The 16,621-nt window shown below is 43.7% G+C and overlaps 1 protein-coding gene across 4 annotated transcripts in view; it reads left to right on the forward strand.

The window, feature by feature from the left end:
• The window catches only part of ETV6 (ETS variant transcription factor 6), a 225,111-nt gene that overhangs the window by 35,205 nt on the left and 173,285 nt on the right, over window positions 1–16,621 (forward strand). The gene's annotated exons all lie outside the window — the stretch shown is intronic.

A 16,621-nucleotide genomic window follows, 5' to 3' on the forward strand; every position in this document is an offset into this window, starting at 1 on the left:
TAGTGTTTTTTTCTCCAGGGACTAGACCAAGGTAACTCCATCATCAGGGTAGCAAAAGTACATGCTGGCAAACGCTGGCCTCCCACTTCTGGTGACTTTTCTTTCCAGTGCTCACTGTCTGCCATATCTCTGCCCCCAGCTGCTCTCATCAGTTTGCTTTCTAGGGAGGAAGCACTGCGGCAGCTGGAGGCAGGATGGCCTCCCTCACACCCGTCCCTGCCCGCGTGTTCTCAGACTCTGTGGCTCGCTGAGGGGGCGATGATATGGGGAAGAGTACCAGAGGGGCCCCGTGGGCAGCAGGATTCTCTCTCCTCAGAGAAAACAGCCAGTCCTCTGTGCACATTCCCCTTCTAACTAGAGAGATTATACAGCCTCTGCACACACGAGTGCACACACTTGGGGAGATGGAATGGAGTTGTGCTGAATACAATTTTTATTGGAATCCATGGTGGGAGAGCAGCACATTTTTGTTATATCCTGGAATAAAATAGTGTTCTGTTTTAGACGACCTTTTTGGAAGTCTTTATTTTAGGTTTTTGCCTTACTAGAGATCTAATTTCCTTGTATTCTTGTACCTCCCTGGCACAGTGGTTAAAAACACAGCCTTTAAAGTTTGATAGACCTGCCTGTGTTTGAGCTCCACCTCTGTGACTTTTGGCATGGTATTTAGCCTCTGAGGCTCAAGTTTAGTTTCCTCAGCTGAAGAATGAGCCACAGGTATTTAGCTCCTACACCAGGCTATTGCAAAGGTTATATGTGGTTTAATGTATGTACACTATTTTACAATAGCTTTTTATGGAGGTTTTTGAATTTTGGACCCATTTGTTGTTGCTCTTTATAAAAAGATTCAGTTCATTCTTTAAGCTGTTTCAGTCAGGTGGCCATTGTGAAACCAAATGGGCTGTCTTCTGTAATAGATGTTTAATATATAATAACGTATAATGGTTTAATTAATAGATGTTTAATATCATTAGTGCAGAGGTTAAACATGAGGATGATCATACACAGAATAGGCATCTTTCTGCCTAAACGTGGCTCTCGCTCATTTTCAAAACAGTGCTTTAAACATCTCCTCCCCTACAAAACTTTTCCAGTAAAAACTGTTTTCCCGCTGAAAACTCTTTTCCCCCTGGTTGCTGTCTCTGTGTTTGTTCCAGCTTTCTCTCTGCTTTCATATATTTAGCTCTGCAAAGTCGTAATTGTTTACCCACATGTACTTTTACATGTGTTTGTCCCATGTCTCTCTTTCAAAGATATATCCTTGCTGGTGCATGGAATACGATGTTCTTTTGCTTCCCCATGGAAATGCTGTTTTTCCTCCCAGGAGCTAGGAGAGAATTCAGCTCCATATTCATTATGGATCACTGTGCTTTTCTTCCCTTAGTTCACCGTGAGATTAAAAAAATAAAATGGAGAAGCAGTCATATAAAGATGGTCTATGTTTCTTAGCTTATGTCAGCTGTAATTTCTGTCTACTGAATTTTGCTGAAAGCTGTCAAAAGTTACCAAAGACAAGCCCACTTGAAACATTTAATTTTCTGGCATTTGCCTTCATGTCAAACTGATCTGTCATGAACTGAAGATCTGTTGGCCTTCCTTTTCCTGATGTTATCGAGTCTAGCCCGAGTTTGAAGGACTCTTCAGAAAATGAACAGATCCTAATGAAGTGGAGATTTCTCCTGCTTATGTAATCAGCACTTTGAGGGTTAAGCAGGGAAGTGGAGGAGAGGCAGACAGGGGTACGGCTGCATGGAGAAAGCTGGAGAGGGACTCACGAGCTAGAGAAGGGAGCGGCAGCTACAAAGGCCGTTGCATTTCAGCAATTGGAGTTCTTCCATCAGTCATGAGAAGTATTCCGTCAGGCACTGGAGTTTGCCCAGCACTCTTCTCTACTTCCGCCAGATCCTGGGTACCCCGTGACTCGAGACCCAGCAAGACTGCTTTTCCTCAACTTAACTGTCTCGTCCGATAGGTCCCATCAGATGCGGAGTTAGATTTTGAGGAGTTTCCAGCACTCACCTTCCTGCTGTCCTTACCTAGTAGCCAGGAAGAGGGGTGTCCCTAAGGGCATCTCCTGTCACTCTGCCTACAGCGCTGGAGACCTAGGTGGTCCTGAAGGATCGGGGGCGGGGGCGGGGGACTTCGACAGCTCCTCTCATCCTATGACCTGGTTGTGGGTTCAGGGAGTTGTGAGGACTCAAATGTTCAGCATCCCTTAGCGTGTCTGGGTGGCTGTTCCATGTTACCAGTGACCTCTTCTTTCTTCCTAACCACTGACTCGTGGTACATCAGAAAGAGTCCCGCAGGTTCTGTGTCTGACTCCTTCACTGTAGAGGTGAGGACCCCAGTGGCCTGGGGAAGAAGGTGACACTCCTACAAAGATACGTTTTGGTCACAGGCAGAGCTTGGGCCAGACCTGAGTCTCTGGCATCAGTGTCCGGAACTATTCCCGTTAAACGATGCCCACTTTGCACTGTCAGACTTAGAGAACACCTCCAAAGTTTGTAGCTGATGAACCTCCAATCTTCGTAAGAAGAGGTGTTTCTATGACAACTCAATTTTAAACCTATTTTTTCCAGTGAGAACACATTACTTTGATAATCAGAATATAAATTGTAAAATTTATAAGAGTTTATAAACCTATTAAGGAGGTTGATAAAATCCTTTTAAGGAAGCTGAAGCTTCCCACATCGGTTCTGTCTGCCTGGTGTTAGGGTGGAGAGGTGTCAGTGTGGGGGTTCAAACACGGGCTCTGCAGCCAAGCCGCCTGCCCCAGTCCTCCCGCTGGTGTTTGTGGACCATCTCGGGTCTCTGTTGAAATGACACTTTATCTGTGAGTACTTCCCTGGCCACTGTTTTAAAATAGCAACTACCCAATTCCCTCCAAACAACCCTTGGTCACCCTTCACTGTCTTGCTTTTCTAGAGCTCTTGTCATTCTCTGGCATTGATTCTAGCTGTTTTTTGCTTAATATTGGATCCTTCCACTAGTATGTAAACTCCACAGGAACAGGAATTTTTGTCTCTTTTGTTCACTGCTGTATCCCAGCACCCAGAGCAGTGCCCAGAACACAGCCGGCAAATATTTGTCGAAACAATGGATGTGCAAACTTTGGGCAAAACCCTCAGCCTTTCTGTGTCTCAATTGTCTGTGAGCCAAACAGGGATTAAAGGTCGAGTTGCAATGAGACCAGAGGGAGTTCATCTTTCTTAAGCACGTAGGACCAGCTGGCATGTAGTAGGTGCTCAATAAAGGTTCCCTGTTATTAAAATAATCATTCACTCTTTGGCTTCCTCGCTAGACTATAACTCCCTGAGGTCAGAGACTATTCCTTATGTTACCTTTTTATTCCTGGTAGTAAAGTGGCTAAGACATGCTTGTTGCTCAGTGTTTGTTACATAGATAAATAAATTACAGAGAAATCATAGGCGAGCCTTCTGTAAATATTTGTTACATTTAAATGAGTACGTTTCCCTCCTGTCTTTGCTCCCAAGCTGCACTTGGTGAATCTGCTTGGACTAGCCCTGTTATGTTGGGCCTTAGCTCATCACTTAAGCAGTGGGGTCAGTAATTTATTTTTGTTGCTGTGACCTGACGGACATTTCTTGGGCATTGACAGCAGTGGCAGGAACTTGGTGGGTGAAGAATGTCACCCCAGCTGTACAATGCACAGCAGTTACTTGAGATCTCTCCCATTCATGGTTGGTACTTCACAGAAATGCTTCCCTGGCAAAGGGTGTTTAGCAGAGGCCTCAGGCATCTGGACAGACAGATGCAGGAAAAGATGAAAGGGAAGGTTCAGAGAGAAACATATTCCTCCTCTCTGTTCTTAAGAAACAGTTTGAAGCATGTAGAAAGATTCTGCTTTTCAACTCGAGCTAGTCATTTGAATTCCGTGGACCTTGCAGTTTTCCGGTACAGTCAGAGAATGGGACTAGATGATCTCCAAGGAGTCATCTTTTTAAATTTCCTGATTCTGTGAAGAATGATTAAGAAGGCCCCAGACTGATTCAGAATTTAAGGGCAGAGGTTTAATTGGAGATACTGGTAACATGGAAGGGGATAATACTGACGGTGCACTGGACGAGTGGCTAAATGGCACATAGTGTCCACTTGTGAGAGGGACTGGAAAATTATAGTATTTAATGGAAAATGAACTCAGAACCCACATCTTAAAAAAAGATTTTTCTAATATCTGTGGGTGTGGGTCAGTTTATTTCATGTGAACTGAGTTGCATGCTGGCTACTGAATCTGGCTGTCTGATTTGTGAACCTTTCCCATAACTAAGTTCCGAAAGATTTCCAATCATGCCTGTAAGGTAATGCAATTTGGCAAGAGGATTTGGACCTTGACAAAATCTCTTGCCCAATTTGGTTTCCAGAAAGGCTGACTTACCTAATTTGAAAATAAATTCAAAACAAACCTTTGGTTGTTACTTGTTTGATGAAATGCCACAGAAAACTATGATTTTCCCCCCCATACTTCATGGAGAGGGTTGTTACCATCCACTCCTAAATCTGCCCTTGGTTTACTGTCCTTCCCTGCCGTAGTGGTGCAGCAAGGCTAAATCACTATAGCAGTGATGGGAAATCATGGGAATCCTTGTGTGTGTATGCATTTTGTACCATGTGTATCTGCCTGCATTCCCAATCTCCACATTACTATTAGTTTTCTATTGATGCATAACAAATTCCCACAAAGATGGTGGTTTAAACAAGACATATTTATTATCTCACAGTTTCTGTTGGTCAGGAATCTGGACACAGCTTATCTGGGTCATCTGTTGAACATCTCACAAGGCTGCAGTTAATGTCAGCCAGGGCTGTGGTTTCATCTGAAGCTTAACTGAGGAAGAACCCACTTTTGTTGGCAAATTAGTATCTTGTGGTTGTAGGACAGAGGGTTTCATGTTTTTATTAGCTGTTGGCCGGAGGCTGCCATGCAAGCCTCCCAAATAGACACCCTGCACATGACAGCTGGCTTCTTTAAACTAGCAGGGGAGTTCAATGTTTTCCTGTAGCTCAAATTTCTTTATATATGTGTCCTTATTTTTTTTCCCTATTATCCTTTTAAGGTAAGATAGAAGAAGGGAGAACCAAGAAGCTTTAAAAAGCTACATGAAATGTCTAAGGTTGCAAAGCAGCAAGTGGTTGCACCGGAGTAAGAAAACATGTTGATTAATAACAAACACTAACATTTACTATACATTTACTATATAGATTCTGTGCAGAGAGGTTCATGACACCACATGCTCATTCAGTCCTCAGCAAAATGTTCTGAGTTAGATATTACTAATACTAAACCAGTTAATAAGGTGGGGGAAATTGAGGATTGGAGTGTTTATATAACCTGCCCAAGGTTTGCAGACAGAAACTGCCCGAGACTGAACACAGGCAGGCAGATTTCAGAAGCTGCTACCATCCTACTCTGAAGATCTTTCCATTAGAACATATGCTACCCATGTTCAGAATTCTTCCTCTTTTTGTCAGATACTTAAACCACTGCAGTATTGCAAAGGGATCATTGTAATAGCTTGCTCCTGTAAAAGTGCATTAATGAAATGAAGGCACATGGTCTTTTCTACTTGAGGCAAGCTTTTCTTGTTTTTCTGAAGACATATGGGAAAAATTGAAGGAGACCAAAATTTAGTGAGATACGCTGCATTAATAATACTTAGGCTGCATACATGTTCAAAAAGTCAAACTTACAAGCTCTCAAAATTGATAGACTACAGCTTGTTCATTTTAACTCATTTAAATGTTCATTTTAATTAAGCATTATTCATTTCATTATTCCATAAAACACCAATAATCTGGAAAAGACAGAATAGGTCCTATTTTTCCGCTCCATAAACCCATCTATGTGAATGGATCTTGTTGAGGGTGGTGTAAGATTTACTGAGTATTAGAAACAGAAATTTTAGAGAAAAATAATCTAGTTGTGTGTATGTGTATTTCTTCTGTGTTTCTGGAAACCTACAGAGTTATCCTGCAAGATACTTTAAAATATGTACACACAGAAAAGAGATAAAATACATAGAAAGTTTATTGGTCATTGAGCTCTGTCATGAATAGCAGAATGGAGCAGCTACAGACAGAGGTCAAATGGATAGAAAAATGCCATCCTGGGTCAGATCCAGCCAAACATCTGAAAGTGTGTGTCTGTCTGTCATGTTATAGAACATATAGAACAGCAGAGGCCTCCAGCTGGAAGGGCCTTTGAGCATACCAAGCGCCCCTTCTTCATTTGTCAAGTGTCCTTTATTAAATGCTTATGAATTTGCCTGCCCTGAGCTCATGTTGGAAACCTTCCTTGAACTTACTGTTGCCCTTTCTCCTATGCTGCATTTGTATTTCTTTTGATAAACCTCAATCCAAGTCATTCCAATGGTGCAGTTATTTGGGCATATGTCTTACTCTCCCTAGGATGCCCTAGGCTGTTTTAATCAATGTTGATCTCCTTTCAGTGTCTGGCTTGAGGCCTGGGACAGTGGAGGTGCTCAGTATATATTATGGAAGGCGGGGCTGCCAACCACCAGCTTTAAAATTTTTATTTGAAGGCTTGGAAGGGGATCCCCTCACCTCAGGAATCTGAGAGTTGGTGAGCAAGTTCAAATCTACTGTATCATTAGCCTTCATGTTCCTTCCTATCTGTGTTTAATTTTTTTTTCTCTCAGCCATTGTCCCTTTTTTCTACTTAAAAAAATTATGGAAAAATATGCATAACATAAAATTGACCGTTTTAGCCATTTTTATGTGTACAGTTCAGTGTCATAGGTACATTCACATTGCTGTGCAGCTCTCTCTAGCACCCATCTCCAGAACGTTTCCATTTTCGCTGCTGAAGCTCTGTATTCATTACACACTCACACTGCTTCGCCCTTCCCTCCAGTCCCTGGTAAACACTATTCTGCTCTCTGCCTCTCTGCGTGTGTAGGTCCCTCCCGTAAGTGGGATCATACTGTATTTGTCCTTTTGTGACTGGCTTATTTCACGTAGTCTAATGTTTTCAGGGTTCATCCGTATTCTAGCATGTGTCAGAATTTCATTCCTTTTTAAGACAGCCATTGTCTCTTTAAGACCCAAGAGTTTCAGTGTTTTTAGTTTTTGTAGCCAGAGGTAGATTTTTGAAGGCTTGGAAGGGGATCTCCTCCTGGGCCTTTTCCTGGGATGAAATTTCCTGGGATGAAATTTCCAAGAGCATTCCCTGTGTCCCCGAGTGGTGTTCTTTGGGGGAGCTGAGTAGCAAAACTGAGACAATTAATGTCACTGCAAGAAATGAGTACCTACTGTGTATCAGAGGCTCCACCTGTGACCAGATATTGCACAGTGATTTGGAGGAGACATATGCTAATTCTAGGACCATGTGCTAAGGGCTAAGGGAGGGCCAGAAAGGATCAGGTCAATCTGCTGAGGACTGAGGGAAATTTAGGAAAGGCTCAAAGACAAGGCCATATTTCAAATGGGCCTTGAAAGATGAATAGGTGTTCATAATAAGGAAGGTATAAGGTAAGTGGAAACCCATGATTTTTTTTTTTGTTTAATAGCAGTGAACAGTAGATGCAGAAAGCATATGGAATTGGAGGCTACAGGTGCCTGAGTGCCACTTGGGAGGTTTCATGCAGTCAGATCAACCTGATTAGATCTGTGGGTTGACCTGGCAGTAGATGGATCAGACTAGGAGAGACTGGAGACCAGTGTGTACAAATGGGAGCCAGGATGTAATGTGGTTGCAACAGTTTAGGCAAGAGAGGATAATGAAGGCCTGAAAGAGGCAGCCACAGACAAGAGTTTGCTCATGGTCAAGAGCACTGGGTTTGTGGACAGCAGAGCTCAGCGGACTGCCTCCACCAAGCCGGCCTTTTTAGTTCTGAAGTTCTTATAATTTTGATTCTAGTTTAGAGTCCCTTTTTTTTTTTTTTTATCTATCTGAGCTTTCTGTATTGTAATGATCCTTATTTTTTGTTAGTTGCATTGTGAAAGACAACTGGATAGGTTGCTTTCTTCCAGCCTTCCACTTGATAATGCACTTTTTGTAGCTTTAAGTAGTCTTGCCTGTGCTGACTGATGTGGTGTCTAACACGTAGAAAGATACAATTACTAAGACCATCTATAATACAGATCATCTGGAATATAACTGTAATTAGAACAGATCAGCCAAGCTACATCATGAGTGCACCCCCTCCCCTGTGACCTCTTGGTAACAAAAGAATGCAAATAAAACTTTCATACAGTGTATAAATGAAAACCTTGAAGAATGAAGCTGTGTTGGCCTTAAAAATCATCAGCCTGGCCACCAGGGCCCATCTAATTGTCCATAAAGAACTTGGCTCTTCATGCAGTGCTTTGATAGTAAGCTTAGCAGGAAAATATATAGTCCCCGCCCATACGCAGTTTATATTCTAAGTTGTGAAATGTCAGAAACTGCTCTGGAAATTTAAAAAAAATGAATTCAGCTGGAACTCTTAAAAATGTATGTAAGGAGGGCCCCAAACATTCAAAAACAGGAAGGGAAAATACTACTTGGTACAAGTAGTGAAAGAAAATACCCAGGAGTCATTATTTGACTAAAAGCTGATTGAAGAATAGCTGCTGAAATATACAAAAATCATATGAGTTTCAAGGAAAATAACTTTTGCTAACTTTGCATTAGTCACTTCCTTATTCAAGTATATTTTCCTGTTTTAGTCACTCCTTTAGAAGAGTGTGTATAAATATAGAAGATGAAGAGAATTGTGATAAAAATAATTTAAGATGTAGAGTATGGATTTTAAAAGAAAAGGTTAGAGGAATTTTGGGATTGAAATGGCTGACTTTATCTTGATATAAAAAAATCAGAATATTTATGGACACATCAAAGACAGTGATACAAAGAAGTTTCAAACACACAATCTACTGTTATGGGGCTTTAATCCAGTGGCCAAGTTTTTGTTGTGCGGTTAACGGATCTTTTTTTTTTTTTAATTTCCCCAGAGCACTACAGGAAACCAAATGCATGTTAAGTTTTGGGAGATATTTCAAATGATCCACAGAGCCTAGGAGAGTGTCTTTTAACTACCCACTGGAAGATGAGGAGTTTCCTTCCTGAGCTGGAGAGGGCCAAGCCTGAGAGCTTCCTGAAGGAATCTGGCCTGAATGATCTTAGTTGTGTAATTCCTTTCCATTTTAAGATTAAAAGGAAAGTTTAGGAAGAGATGGGTAATTGACTACTGTGAGTATAAGAGCCAACACCAAAAATTAATGTATATTTCTAAGGTTTTGAGAAATAAAAAAAAAACTATCTTGGTCTTTCCAGAATATTTTCAGGTCCTCCTTCTATAATTTTAATGTCAGACTCTTGTTTGTTTTATTCCCTAGCAGTTATTACAACTTGCAAATATTTTGTTCACTCCTGATTTTGCCCGTCATGCCATTACAAGCACCGTGAGAACAGGGACTGTGTCTGTGGGGTTCTTTACTGTATTTCAAGCATCGGGTCCAGGGTTAACACTGTACATAGTAGGTACTTAAGAAATGTTGGTTGAATGAGTGAACCGTCATTTGAGGGTGGGCCGAGGGGGCAAGCCTGTGAAGACCAGTCCAGAGATGTTGGCACAGGCCTGGAAGGGACACTAGCCTGGGGATTTAAGAGAGAAGGAAGAGAGGGGAAATGTGCAGGAAGGGGAAGGGAGACTGAATTCACAGGCCTTTTTATTTTTCCTGTTGTTGCTGGTACATTAGGGAGGAAGTCCTAAAAATGGGAGATATGTAGTGTCACAGAGAGAGAGAACATGGGCTTGTGCCCAGACACACTGTCCGAGAAACAGTCTACAATGTGCCACTGAGTACAGTGTGTTTAATATTTTCTAAAACAGCCACAGGCCTCTCGAAAAGCCAAGTTTTCCTGGTGTGTAAATCGCTGGATGTTTTGGTGTTTCGTGAGGTATGTGTGTGCGTATGTTTCAAGCATCTGACTCCTTGTCTGTTTTCTCTGCCTAGCCTTCAGATGTTTTTTGAGCGGCTTTAGATCAGGTTATCTGCATTGGGATCATGGAGTGATTTTGCAGCAAATGGCCTCCTTGGATCGTTCAACTCTTCTCTGCTTGAGTAGCAGACAAAAAGAAATCTTGGTTTAGTCTGGTCTGTTTGTTACAGTCTGACCTAAGGACATGAAGGCCCAGACCTTAAGATGCTTAACTTGTAACATGAACATACTAACAAAGGGTGAAGCAAAATAAAATCAAACAAAAAAGAAAAATAATTATGTCTTCCAAAATAAATAGCCCCTTCCCCAAACCCAGATCCTTCTACCTTCCAAACCGTTCCATGCTGATGGAGCTATTCAGGGAAATTTCTTTGAACCCCAGGGTTCCCCCACAACTAGAAGAATATTCCAAGGGGCAGATTGCAGGGTCGTGAAGACAGCCATACCCCCATCAGCCCACCCACGCGCTCTCACCAGGTCTGCACTCTTCACCTGGAGAAGGCAGGCTGGGAGTCAGTCCAGCTGCCTGTGCTGAAGTGCTTTTAATATCCACAGAAGCACAGAGACGTAGAAGGAAGAGCCTTGAGCCTATGGACTTTTCAAGAATCAGTTTGAAAGACTTGGTGTCACAGTGGGAGAGTCTCATCTTTTTGCAGCAACCCCTGAGCATCAGTAGTTTGCAAATCTTTGGAGGGCCTTGGACTTGGGTGGCTCACAGTCCCCTGCCAAGAGCTCCTTGGGACAGGGATGGTAAGGAGCAAATGTTCCTTCACTGCTGGGCCCTGTGTCTGAGCTCTTCATGTCCTTGGGCCCTGAGTCAGTGCTGGTGAAAGGAAGTAACAGTGCCTTTCACTTGTACAGCGCCTTTTAAAATATTTGCTCTTGTTATCTGGTTCCATCCTGATAATAACCGTGTGAGAAAGCAGGGTGGCATTCTCATTGTTCTTGTACACATGTGGAGAAACTGGTGCACAAAGCTTTTAGTAAAGGGCAGAGCAGGGACGACATTGTCCTTCTGCTCTGTGAGCCAGTGTGAGGGCAAGATGTCTCTCGGGAAGCAGTCCTGGAGAAAAATAAAGAGAGTGGAGAGCTGGAGGCTGTGAACTTTAGCTTTTAGAGGCCGAACTCATTTTTCTGCAATAAAATAGTAAATCAACCAGCCTCTGTGGTGGAGAGGTACCTTACCTGCTTGGCTACCCGGGCCTCATCTGGATGAACACTGAGCTTCTGCATGGGCCAAGTTTAAGTGCTAAAGAAACAGTAGGGCCAACCGGGCTGTCTCTTGAGAGCAGGACAGATAAGAGCAGTTCTTGAGTGAGCTGAGCACTAAGAAATTCTTAAACTGACAGGTGGACAGGCCCTGGAGGGTTTGCCTCTTACAGTGCAGCTGCTCTTCCAAACCCATGTCCAGGGTGATTGCTTCCATGGCTGTATCTATTAGGCTTTCTGATCGGGCATACAATTTACCTTTGGAGTTCCTTAAATGGAATCAGGGGCAAAATCTTGACTCTGTTGGGACATATGACCTGCAAATTGGTTTCTCTTGTTTGGGGAGCCCTCAGCTTCACAGCGAACATTTTGTACAGTCAGTAGACCTCTCTGCCAGCAACCCAACTCCTGTGTATTTGGAAAGGAAGACAAACCTGTATTTTATAGAAAGGGCCCATTGTTCCCGGGGAGTGGCTGTGGCCAACTTCGTGGGCTCTTTGGCTGACTCCGAAGAAGGGATGGAAGTCAGAATGCTAATCACCAACTTGCACAGCCATCAACAATCGAACCTCAGGGAACTTGTAAGAAAGTAAACAAAAATGCTCCCTTTCAGATTCTAAAGAAGAGCAGTAATGTCAAGGAGGCTAGAGATGAAAACAAATGTGTTGGTGAGGAAAAAACATCTCATTCCCTGCTTCTCAAATGGGTAGTCTGAAAGATACAGAATCCTGAGGGGAGGGGGTTTGTTTTCCATTACCAGGATTCATGTGCCTGGCAGCCTTACTCCTCTAGAGATGGATTCCTGCACTCAGAGCTGGAGCACATGGGAATCACACCCAACCTGAATTGCAGGATTTCTCCATGGGAGCCGGACACAGACTGTTCCATTCCAGTCGGGCAGTGCATTTTCAATAGTCCATTTCATGCTGTCGCTTGTACCCTCTGGTTCCAAACAGCAGGCTGGTGTGGAGAATTCTATCATCTTGAAGGAGCATATGCTCCAAAATGTGAGAAATTTTGGAATTCTTGCAACCAATGTGTAGGTCCTAGTGGTGAGTCCATGGAGTGTTCTCGGTTTGGTTTATCCCTTAATGATTTTCCTTCTCAGTGTAAGGAGAGAATTGTTTCCCCCTCAATTACTGCCCTCCAGCCTTCAGCATATGGATTTATGTATTCTAATCCGGACCTTTCTTTGGTTCAATGCTGACCTACGCAAACTCCAAGTCGAATGTGTAACAGATGGGCAAACTGATCTATCTGAGAGTATGTCGTGGTGGAAGAAGTGTTGGCTGTGAAGTGGGGAGACCTGGCATGTCACTCAACTGTTTATGTCACTTTACAGGGCTGTATTCACCTGGTATTGAGGAGGCTGGACTAGAACATGGCTCTGGTAATTCTAATCTCAGCCTTCTCTCCTTCTTTGTTGGAGCATATAAAGTCGCCTTTTAACAGAATTCATTTATAAGCTGTTAGACGTCTACTCATTCTTCTCTTAGCAGTTGTATTTATGGTTCTCCAGCCCTGTCCCTGTTTGGTGAGTAGAGAAATTGTCCCCATCCAGTATTTTGTTATCCTTACTCTGTGACAAGCATGCATCCCAAACTATACTTTGTTTCTAAGGAGAGAGAGCTCTCATAGATGGCTTTAACCAAAACTGGTGTATGTTAGAGCTGGAGTTCTTGGGGCAAAGAGGAACATCTCCAGTTCAGGGTTCAGGAGTCCTGATGAGAAAACTTAATGGAGTGTGGACCAGGGATCTGGGCACACAGAAAGCACGCCTCACTGTTGGGCTTTATGGGGTCTTGCTGTCTTCTAGCTATTGACTTGACTGGCAGGAAGTTTGCTGAAAGATTGGGAATTTGATACTAGTGCGAAGCTGCTATACTGTATTTTCTTAGGCAGATGTAAGGCTGGGGCACCACATCCCCACGTGGGACTTCCCACTGGCTCTTTGCAGTCTGGATATCACAGATGATCCGGGCCATCTCCTGTCTGTGTGCTTCCCCTTCTACAAGCCTCGCTGTGCTATCCTTATTAACACGGGTACCGTTTGTAGCATGCCACCAAGCACGATGGGCATTGTTTCATTTTAGACCCGTAAAAATCGTGCACGTGGCCCTGCCTGGCTTCTGATCTCTCAGGCCAACTTGTGAAGCTGTTAATGCCTTCTGTAAAGCTGAAGCCCAGGGCCGCTCAGGCACCTCGCTTTTCTGCTGGTTTATTTTAGTCATCCTTGCCCCGACCCACCTTGTTTTTCAGCCACTGATGAGTTCTTATTGAGTTACTCAGACTCAGCCAGACTCTGTTGGGGAATCAAAAGATGTAAGAAACTGTCCCAGAATATAAAAGACTTAAAATCCATTTGAGAAGGGAAGGCCTGAGCATGGGAAGAATCGTCTGGCAATATCAGCTCAGCAGTGGAATGGACAATATCAGAGAAAGAGAGATTTCTGTTCAGGAGTGGTTGAGGGAGCTGTATTGAGGTGGTGGTGTCACTACATGACCTGAGAGCTCGATTTTTTCTCCCTTTGTTCTATATGTAATATTTGATAGATACACAAGAAGATATGTGAGGTATAAAGCATAATAATGAAATGAAAACTCTGAACATCTAACTTAGGAACTAGAACATTGCCGACGCGATTGCCCAGCCAATGTGCGACTCACCCATTTCCCCCCACTGCCTTCCAGCCAAGTCAGCCCCAGTCTTGCATTTTGTGGGTTTTATTCCCTTGCCATTTCTTTTTGAATGTCTTTCTAGGACTCATAAGTTTTCTTTGAAGATCTCATACTTTTCTGTGACATGGGGGTCTCTGAAGACAAAACACCTGAGGCCTCTGTGGTAGTTAAATAGTTAATTTTGTGTACAGGTTTCCCTCCTCTCCGAAAGTTGGGTGTTCCTATGAAACCTTTTGTAAGCTGAGACAGCACAAAGTGGAGAAGCAGTTACCATTAATTTATGTTAAAAAAGGTCTTGAGCTCTCCCAAACACGCCCAAATAACCTCTCTTTAGCTTTTCTGATGCCTTAGGGCACATCTTGCTGATGGGTGCACAGAATCAGTGCAGACGAAGTGCAGAGGGTCACAGACACAGTTCGAAGCCATGGCGGCTGGGTGCTGAGACGCTGCGTGTGGTCGGGGCCGCTCTCACTGCTCTCGTGTGCACTGCCTCTATAATGGCTCACTGCAAACAAACACTGTACAAACACTGGTTTTCTTGCTTTTCACTTTTTTTGGTAAAAGCAAAAATCATCTTTGGATTTCTTTCATTTAGCGAAAACAGGTACTAATGTCGGTCTTTTGTAAAAGCAAAGTGGCCAAATGCAGACTTTCAAACAGCAGGCAATACCTGTACCAGCTTGCCTGGGTCCTGGTGCCCAGATAGCTGGTCAAATGTTATTGTGGATGTTTCTGTTTATGTGTTTATGGATGAGATTAACATTTAGATGGGTGGGCTTTGCATGAGGCAGGTGGCTCTTCATAAAGTGAGTGAGCCTCATCCAATCAGCTGAAGGCCTGAATAGAACATAAGGTTGGCCTCCCCCGAGCAAGCGGGAGTTCTGCAGCAGACAGCTTTCAGACTTGAACAGTAGCATCAGCTCTTGCCTGGGTCTCTAGCCGCCAACCCACCCTGCAGATTGTGGACCTGCCAGCATCTGTAAGTGTATAAGCCAAATCTTTGTAGGTAAGATCAGCAATATATGAGTCACATGCCAGGAAAGCATTTCACTGATTCTGGCCTAAGCCACGGAAGAGAAATTTAATTTTCTGTAGGAGCAAGGCCAGCTCGTTCTTTTTGGAGTGCTCATTTCTCCTTTTTAGTTCTCTGTCCCCGTCCAAGTTGCTTTCTCTAGTCACTAGGATACCCTATCCTACCTCCCCCCACCCCAGGATACCCATCCTGTCCCAACGTGTGTGCCAGTATCTGTGTGTTTCTATACCATCTGTGTGGAACTTAGTTCTGCTTGTCATCAGGAAAGCATCCAGCCTCTGTCTCTGAGGGCGCTGAGCCCCTGTCCCTCATCAGTCTGTATGTATTATGTGTCACTGTGTTCCCACTGCTGACCAAGTGCCTTACCTGTTTATCCCATGTTATCCTCACCACAGTCCCAGGTGGTAGCTGCTATCATCATGCTCACTTGGCAGTGAGAAAACGGCATGAAAATCATAGAAATGGTATTTGAATCCAGGCAGTCTGACCTCAGAGCCACTGCACCTAACACTTTTGAACACGTTATAAATGGGAAAGTGTTCTGTAGATATACAGGCGATGTGAGACCATGCCAGTGGTTTGGGCCCCGTGCTCTGCCAGTTGATAGCTGGGGCATTCAAGGAGCTGATCCAAGCTAATGAGGTCATCGGTAGGAATGTGTTGCCCTGTCTGGAAAGCTCTGGGTGTTTGACAGAAGCCTTTTGGCCGTCCCAGTTCCTGAACACCAGGGAGTTTTACAGGAGGCCCTTAGGACGTGATGGTTAGTGGTGGGTTGGGTGATGACCCTCCCCTGTGGTCACATCAAGAAAGCCACCCTCTACTTTGTGTTTCAACAGGTCCTGGAGCTACAGTGGAGCCCATTGAGGATAGGTGACTCCATACTTGACTCAGGTGACGACACCTTAGCTTGGAGAGTCAGAGGCCTAAGCCAGGCATGGCAGATATGTGGGTTTTCTTCAACCCAGGACCATGGCAGGTGTTGTGAAATAATGACAGCACAATGATCATAGTAGTAGGAAAACCACTACTGACTGATGGGCTTGGACAAACAGCATGAAAGGCCTCAGGCCATTCTTCCAGAGATCTGGAGTCCCTGAGGATTGAGCCTGGCTTTCGTTTTATCACCCCTCTCTCTTTCTCTTCCCTCCCCACCCCATCATATTTCTCTAGGTTTTCAACACTGGCTCTGCCCCTGAGTCTTGGTTTTTCAGTGTGTTTAAACTCTTTTCCCTGTCTGGTAAAAAACGAAATAGTACGACACAACTCAGTTTCCAAAAATGACTCTCAAGGAATGAGTTCCATCTTTTCAAGAAGACTAATTCTGTTTTTTTGGCAATAGCAGCACATCAAGAGAGCCGTCAAACGCCAGGAGTCCTAGGGGTGTCGTTGCCTGCGAGGGTTGTTTTCTCTATTGCAATTGTGGAGGGAGCAGAAGTTACTCCATTTAAGCATGGAAACTTTCTTTTTAAAATACCTCCCTTCCCTTTTCTTCCTATATCCTGGTACCCTGTCTCCTGTAGAGGTACTGCTTTGGATCCCAAATTCCTTTTTGGAAGGAAAGAGAATATTTGCTATTATTTTCTGGGGTTGAACCATGCTGCTCCCCCCTGCTTTCTAAGCATTTCTCCCTAGAACATTCTCAAAATGCCTGTCCCCCAAGAGAACATGGTTCCTGGTTCCTTGGGGGTGGGGGGCACATTCTTAGTTACTCAAAAAATAATAAAATGTAAAGGAAT

This window comes from Manis pentadactyla, chromosome 14 (assembly GCF_030020395.1).
Source record: "Manis pentadactyla isolate mManPen7 chromosome 14, mManPen7.hap1, whole genome shotgun sequence".
NCBI lineage: Eukaryota > Metazoa > Chordata > Mammalia > Pholidota > Manidae > Manis > Manis pentadactyla.